Below are 8483 nucleotides of genomic sequence, written 5' to 3'. Positions count from 1 at the left end.
TTGCTCATTTAATTTTGTTACTTTGTATGTATGATTTTAGTCACTTTATGTTCTTTGTTGTGTATGTCTGTTTTCCATGTTTGGTCTTTGTCCCTGAATTACATTCTTTTGATTACGGCTATAACCTTGGTTCCCTTGATTACTCTTTCAGATAGAAATGTCCTAAATAACTTTTTGTTTGTTTTCAGATGTTTCAAAAATGCTGGAAATTTTATTCGACAACATATTTATCCAGTGTTTATATGTCTCTGTTTTCCATGTCTGGTCTTTATCCCTGGAATACATTCTTTTGATTACCGCTATAACCTTGGTTCCCTTGATTACTCTTTCAAAGAAAACAAGGTTATTTCTAAGTAAGTATGGTATATGCTGTTGGTTGTATGGACATTTTAATTCCAAATTACCATGAATACAGAGGTCAATGACAACACTGTCATAATAACAAATACGAAAGTTAGTATATTTCAAAAATGAAACTGTTCATCTTCGTCTACCCCAGACTTGACTTTTATGACTCGGCGGGAGTTTTTAGGAAAGCCGAATACGGTTACCCTACCGGTGCACCTGGTCCATGCTCCCAGTTTTTAGTGGGGTCCAAGTTGCTCATATACTATTGTTTCTTTGTATGTATTATTTTGTTTGTTTTTCTTTGTTGTATTTGTCTGGCCCTCCAACTTTCCTTTGATTTCTCCTAGAATATTGGTTTCATTGATTACTCTTTCTGGAAACTATATTTCAGGATTTTTTTTCATTCTTGTTTATTATATCTAAATGCTCTTCATGATGGTCAATACACCTTATTGGTGTATCATATTTTATGGCAAATTTGACTCAAATTGAAAAAGTAGATCTACTTCCATCTACATACTGTAAAAATACTCAATTTCCTAAGGTTATAATCAGGTCCGATTTTGTCGGCACAAAACAATTGGTATGTTTCTGTGGCTCTACTACCATAAAACCAACTTATTAATGGTTCAGATTTTAGTGGTATGGTTGTATTAGATCGATTGTTTCTTTTTTTATTATTCAAAGGTTATTTTTGCAGCTTTCTCACACATTATGTTGTTAATATTCATGTTTGTACATGGATGTGATATTTCAACATCTTTTACAAATGATATTGTTCTATTTCTTGAACTTTTATCTACCATGAATTAGAAATATGTCTAATTGAAATTCCCGAAACACATGTAGTAAATGGCCGTATTATTATATATCTGTGTTTAGTTTTTATATTGTAATAATGATGTATAATTAACAAACAACACAGAGGTATAGTATACATACGAGTATTCATATATAATTGATATTGTATTATCAATATATTGAGATACGTCGTTGATGTTAATAATTAAATCAAACGTGATGTATAGAATAGCTTTCAGCCTCGGTGTCAAATGTTCTTATTTTCTAACTTTTGATATTTGCATTTTCTTAATTTTTTTTTATATACGGTGCTTTTTCTTTTTTGTGTTTTTGTTTTGTTTGTTTGTTTCTGTTCTGTTTGTTTTTGTTTTTGTTATGGTGTTTTCTTTCTGTATATTCTGTATATTGATGTATGTATCTGTTATAATAATTCGCCATTTTTCTCTGGGTTTTTGTCGTTTATTTTGTGTTTATTTGTTTGTACTTTAGGATGCCCGTTCAATCTGATATGCGAATAATTTTCTCAGGAATATCTATGTCAATCTGTTTTCTTTGATGCTGAAAAAAAAAAAAAAAAGAATTTCTGAGTATCATGTAATATGACTTTACGACAGTTTATATCTTGACATTTCTCCTTAGAAATGTTAATTTTATGCAGATACCTAATGCTATTCCTGATTAAGACAAATATTCTAATCGCTTACATTTTTATTTCTTGAATTTAGAAGTATTTTTTGCAAATGCTAATGGTGAGAAGTCACTTAAAACATAGCGCAACATTTGCAATATTTATATCATTTGTTTTTGCTTTCGTTTTTGATTATGTTTTGTATTTTTATTTCAATTTTATTTACTTATGTTTTCACTTCATCGATCAATTTAATTAAAGAGTAATCAAGGGAACCAAGATCAGACATGAAAAACCGACACACAACACAAAGAACATGAAAAAAAATAAAATAAAATAATACATATAAAGTAACAAATTTAAATGAGCAACATAAATCATTATGTAGGCACTTTTAGTAAAAGTAAGGCTGTTCATTGAAAATTTTCCTAAAATATATTTCACTTTCTGTTGTTCTGAGTGGATGTCAATAGAAAACATAAACTACCAAAGAAAGACGATCTATTGCATAAATTGTAGGTTTGTGTGTAAATCACCAATTAAAAATGTTCTGATCATACAAAGGTAGAACTTGTAAGTATTGTAAGAAAAAAGGATATCTAAAAGACATTAGAGTCTATGTTTGTATCCATTGGTTGTGAAATAAAAGGTAAATTCACCAAATAGTGTATTTAGTGTACCAGAATGTAATTTTATGAAGAAAAGTCAGAAATTCAAACTGATTCTGAAATTGTGTTACATGTATATTAAGATATACAAGTCAAGGAAAAATATAACATGCGAGGTGACTTAGTTAAGCACACATATGAAAAATAGATAAGTGAATAATAACCATATTTACAAAAGTAAAAATAAACTAAATACAAAATATGTTAAAAGGTAAAAAGGTTATTTAAGTTTTGTTTTGATTTTATAATACATTTTAATTTTTCTTCCATTTTTAAGGTTGACATTTGTCAAAAGCAATTTGCATCTGTTAATAGCATCATAAAACATTAGATAAATTATCTGATTCAAAATCAAACATTTGATAATTTACTTAGTAATCACAACCTACTGGCCAAGTACATATATTAATTTGTGTTTATCAATATAGTTACACCATAGTGGTGTTTGTTTTCTCATTGTTTTAAATAATAAGACGTAAATGACTCAATTGATCTTGCACATAAATAGAAAGACTTTCAGCTCCCTTTTAGGCATTATTTTGAAGTTGCAACTGATATTTTGATAAAACAGCTGCATATTGAAGCAAATAATCACAAAATATGCTAATGTCCCTTAATATATACTTATTGTTTTGTATGCTTGACAGTTACTTGTCCAACCATATTTCAAAACATCCAGTGAATTTCATTCTGTAAAAAGAACATTAGAATAACTTATCATAGTCAGCAACAATATAAGATTTCAGTGATAAACACAAAAACTTAATTACTCTTTGAACTAAATCATTCAGTTTTTAAATATTTGGAATCAGGAATTAAAGAATATATAAAGGAGACCTCGAATCTTTTTGAACCATTTTACATAGTTAGCTCTCCTTTTTGCAGCTATCGGATAGCAATTAATAGTCATAACAATAGCTTTTATTTTCATAATATCAGAATGATTTTGCTTTTTAGTGATGGCGCCCTCTAAAAAGAGTAATCGTATATTCAAAATGTATGCCAATCTCAAAAGCGCAAGATATATCTCGCAACATGTGTATAATTAATGTTGATAACTTGATAATAATAATATTCAGAAAAAAATCAGTTTCTGATTACAACTGGAATACTCTAATTATATTTACCTTCTTTGTATCTTTAAGAACTTTGATATGGCTCTAGGATGGAATGGCCTTGTATTTGTAGCAAATCTGATTTATCTAGCTTGTTGGATCGCTTAATTGATTCCTGATCCATTTCCAAATTCGAATATGAACATATTGATGATAGCGTATATTTACACACCAACACAAAGCGCATTTTTTTTCTTTTTACTTTTCAGTTGGCTGCAAACACCCATGTTAAGCTAACAAAAATGATCTTGTATCCAGAAGAAGTCTTATGTGTCTAATTGGTTTGAATTGTTCACATGCTGGCATTTCACAACAAATTTGAATACTGGCACATGAATAAAATATAGAATAATTAATAATAGAGAATTAATTAAACACACTAATTAATCTATTTCACTACTATGGCGTTTAACTTTACAATCAACACGCACAAACAGTAACTAAATAATGATTTTTTTCTCGAACATTCACTTAAAGCATAGTAGACATAATATTACAAGGCTTGTATACGATAATGGAATATCGACTTTTCCATCCATTGTTTTCTTCAAGAGATAGCAGAAACATTATCTACAAAAAATATCAATATAAAGTAATGATTAAGAATAATGTGTTAAATTCTATTACAATGAGTTGAAGACAAATAAAAAAAGCTTTTTGGAAAAATGCATCGGCAAAAATCAATTGATTTGCGAATAATCCTACCAAGAGAAAATTATTAGGAAACTTCGAATTGTTTTACAAGAGTTTGCATTTCATAAAGAACGGATTAACTAAAAGTATTGCGTCGTCATCTCCGTTAAAACATTAAATGTATGCATTTGATAAATAACAACTAAATAGAAGCAAAATCATTTTCCGAAGTAAGTCGACGTAGTGAAAAACGATAAATACCTTCCATGGATCCTAAACACCTCTTGAATGGTCACTTGTATGATTAAGAAGTAGTTTGTGTTACCGTTTCTACTAGAAGTAAATGATCCTTTGTTAGATATAATTAATAAATTTACAACAAGAATTGATCACAATCTATCTTGGCAAAGGTAGAGTGGGCATTATTCAATTTTATGTACATCACTTTATAATTAGAATACGTAATCAGTACAAAAAATGAATTATTCCGTGTCTTATATACATATATATCTTATCAAATATAACATTATTTAATCAAATTAGAATAGAGTCAAACCTACTTCCACATGTAGCATTTTGAATCAAGTTTACATTATACAAATTATAATTGAATATGATATTATCAGCATATTTTTAAAATATTTTATTTTTAAGAATATCCTTTTTCACATGCCAATTTTACTTATTGTTTTTTTATGTATGATTTTGGTCATTTTTATTATTTTTGACGTTTTTATTTAACACACTTTCGGAGTTTGTGGGGCCTATTTTAATCATCCAACTGCTAACGCATTGGTATTTTTGCCGATATTTGTGAACATGTTTTGTCTTAGATGCTACAATAATTTTCATAAATATCTCTTATTTGTTTTACATGCTGTAATATTATTGCCTCAATGTCGATGATAACAATTCTACAACATATGTTACTTATCTTATATTATCTATAGTGAAATGTCTGACACATCCATTTACCTAAGATTCTTCATTTCACTGCAAAACGAAAAGACTAATTTAATGGAATTTAATGCTTACTTCGATTCTTGGTTTTTTTTTTTAAATATATTACAATGAGTTGAAGACAAATGAAAAAAGCTTTTTGGAAAAATGCATCAGCGTAAATTAATTGATTTGCGAATAATCCTACAAAGAGAAAATTATTAGGATACTTCGAATTGTTTTACAAGAGTTTGCATTTCATAAAGAACGGATTAACTAAAAGTATTGCTTCGTCATCTCCGTTAAAACATTAAATGTATGCATTTGATAAATAACAACTAAATAGAAGCAAAATCATTTTCCGAAGTAAGTCGACGTAGTGAAAAACGATAAATACCTTCCATGGATCCTAAACACCTCTTGAATGGTCACTTGTATGATTAAGAAGTAGTTTGTGTTACCGTTTCTACTAGAATTAAATGATCCTTTGTTAGATATAATTAATAAATTTACAACAAGAATTGATCACAATCTATCTTGGCAAAGGTAGAGTGGGCGTTATTCAATTTTATGTACATCACTTTATAATTAGAATACGTAATCAGTACAAAAAGTGAATTAGAATAGAGTCAAACCTACTTCCACATGTAGCATTTTGAATCAAGTTTACATTATACAAATTATAATTGAATATGATCTTATGAGCAAATTTTTAAAATATTTTATTTTTAAAAATATCCTTTTTCACATGCCAATTTTACTTATTGTTTTTTTATGTATGATTTTGGTCATTTTTATTATGTTTGACGTTTTTATTTAACACACTTTCGGAGTTTGTGCTGCCTATTTTAATCATACAACTGCTAACGCATTGGTATTTTTGCCGATATTTGTGAACATGTTTTGTCTTAGATGCTACAATAATTTTCATAAATATCTCTTATTTGTTTTACATGCTGTAATATTATTGCCTCAATGTCGATGATAACAATTCTACAACATATGTTACTTATCTTATATTATCTATAGTGAAATGTCTGACACATCCATTTACCTAAGATTCTTCATTTCACTGCAAAACGAAAAGACTCATTTAATATGTCTATACATATTAAATGGAATTTAATTCTTACTTCGATTCTTGGTTTTTTAAAATATAAAATGAAGTTTGCCTTTGTCACATGTCAATGTTAAACCCGCACTTTTGATTACTATGGCTCCGAAAAATTTCTGATAGACATCCGCCTTTTTATAGCACTTAATATTTTCATTTCGAATTTCGTGAAGATAATAAATAGAATAAAAAGTATGTAAATGTTGTATAACATTTAATTTGAATTTTAGCCTTTGAATTGTTGTATATATATAATTAGAATTATATTTTTTAAAATGTTCATTTTCCCCATTTAAGGTTTGTTAATTATTTACAGAACGTTGTCTTTGATACGTAATTGATACAAGATACGGCATCATAATGATTATTGACCGTTTGAGAGATAAACATTTCATTTATTTTGAATTTTTTTTGGTAAATTTTTGGCTCTATGTTAACTTTTATTGCATGATTCATTGATTTTCTTATATCAAGTTCAAATCAATTTCTCGAATTTAAAATTACTGATAAAAGCGAATGTTTTATGGTTATTTTGTGTCCATTTCGGATATTTGTCCACTTTACCAAATATCTATTACGCTTACAACATGATACTACAAGTACAAATAAATGATAACACGCTAATGCCATTGAGACTTGTGGAAGAATTGCATTATGGCGGATGCCTTTGACTGAGAAGGACATGCTACCCTTCTGGGGCATCTGATGTCACTCTTGTCCTTATTATCAGTTTTTATGTTGTTTCTGTTTCATGAGTACCAAGTGAATATCACCTGTACCAAGTGAAAATGGCCTGTACCGAGTCAGGAAAAATGTGATAGTTTCAAACTTTACGGCTTTTATCTTGATGTCGCCATTTAGTGTACGGTCTTACCTTCTGTTATCATGCTACGCTACATAGTTGTTTAAAGGGAAACACGATTATATTCTAAGCGTCAAAAACAATGTAAACATTGCATCAGTTGATGCTAACTCAAATCTATCATATTCAACCAAATATGGACTTCTTTATTTTAACATACAATTCTCTTGGATGACACTGTTAAAAGTAAAATTAAATGTTTAAATTGCTTATTCAAAGATACAAGCAATCTTTATGAATTCTGATATATATAGAAGTCAGTGACGCAAAATCCATAGTAACTCAATCTTTCTTATTTAACCAGATTCTCCTGCATCAAAACTACCAGTGGTCGTATGATCAAAAACTACGGAACTTCGATAAACTCGCAAATCGTTCACTACAAAAACATCTCAAAACTCATTTTTAGCAGTACAATAAATGCCGTAGAAAAAATGTGGCACCATTTCCATAGTATCACATCTAATATGGATATAACGGAAATCATAATTTATTATAAAAGTATTTGATAGCGATATCCTTTGCATCCAAGAAAGAGTATTTAAAATAAAATGTTTTTATTCGTTTTGATTCTTAATTTCAAAACTTCATATTGTCATAACTATTGGTAAAATCAAGTAAGATATGATTATAATGTGAATGAATTCCGGTTATAGAAGGCATTCTTTGTTTGTTCAGTCTTTTTATAAAATTACGCCTGAAATTGATCAATCCAACACAAAAAGAGCAATATTAGACCTGATTATCCAATTCACCTAATGGTAAATTTGATAATTAGTAATATTTGCAGAACAATGGTTTATATTATTATTATTGTTATTATTATTATTATTATTATTATTATTATTGTCCTATTATTATTGAATAAGGTAGATAAGGACCATATTAGGCCCATTTTCAGAAACTATAAGTTTAAAGTAAACAACAAAACGCAATATGCATTGATTAATTGATGATTAAATAGTTTTAAATTTTAACAGTTATATTAATTGTCAGCAGTATTAAAACCTGATTTCTGCCAAAAACAACAAAATGGGAAAAATGCCAATTTTCAATGCTACTATTGTTACCTTGAAAGATCTCCACCAAAGTGGCCCATGGATACTTTGACTTATTTTGAATCATATCAAAGTTGCATTTAGAAATCATAAGCAGTAATTTTGGGTCAGATTGGTTGAGGCACTCAAAAACTGCAAAAATGTAGGGCCAAATTTTGGAATATTTAATAGAATTTTGCATATTTACAAATTTGGGATATCATATATTAATCATTGAATGATATGTTTATGGATGTGGTTCATTTAACATTCTAAATAACAGAAATCTAATATCCAGTCGTTCATTCGTTTGAATTTTGCTAGAATCTTGGTTCCGT

At 28.5% G+C, this 8483-nt stretch overlaps 1 long non-coding RNA gene across 3 annotated transcripts; it reads right to left on the bottom strand.

Moving 5' to 3' along the window:
* Nucleotides 1-417: 417 nt before the first annotated feature.
* On the bottom strand, nt 418-6783 carry LOC148596412 (uncharacterized). Of its 3 annotated transcripts, none has more exons than XR_015919272.1 (8): nt 6561-6783; nt 6187-6204; nt 5530-5601; nt 5169-5186; nt 4455-4526; nt 3573-4130; nt 3070-3135; nt 418-1707 (listed from the first exon to the last, which is right to left on the bottom strand). It is a non-coding gene; the product is annotated as an uncharacterized LOC148596412 (long non-coding RNA). The 3 variants fall into 3 exon arrangements; XR_015919273.1 differs by having other exon boundaries at nt 4455-4523; XR_015919271.1 differs by having other exon boundaries at nt 3573-3885; nt 4455-4523.
* Between the last annotated feature and the right edge of the window lie 1700 nt (nt 6784-8483).

This window comes from Perna viridis, unplaced genomic scaffold (assembly GCF_037379345.1).
Source record: "Perna viridis isolate PV_CMFRI_1.1 ecotype Kerala unplaced genomic scaffold, ASM3737934v1 SUPER_16.28, whole genome shotgun sequence".
In the NCBI taxonomy this organism is placed as follows: domain Eukaryota; kingdom Metazoa; phylum Mollusca; class Bivalvia; order Mytilida; family Mytilidae; genus Perna; species Perna viridis.
Note: the sequence above shows the minus strand (reverse complement) of the source record. Positions and strands in the feature narration are given on the sequence as shown.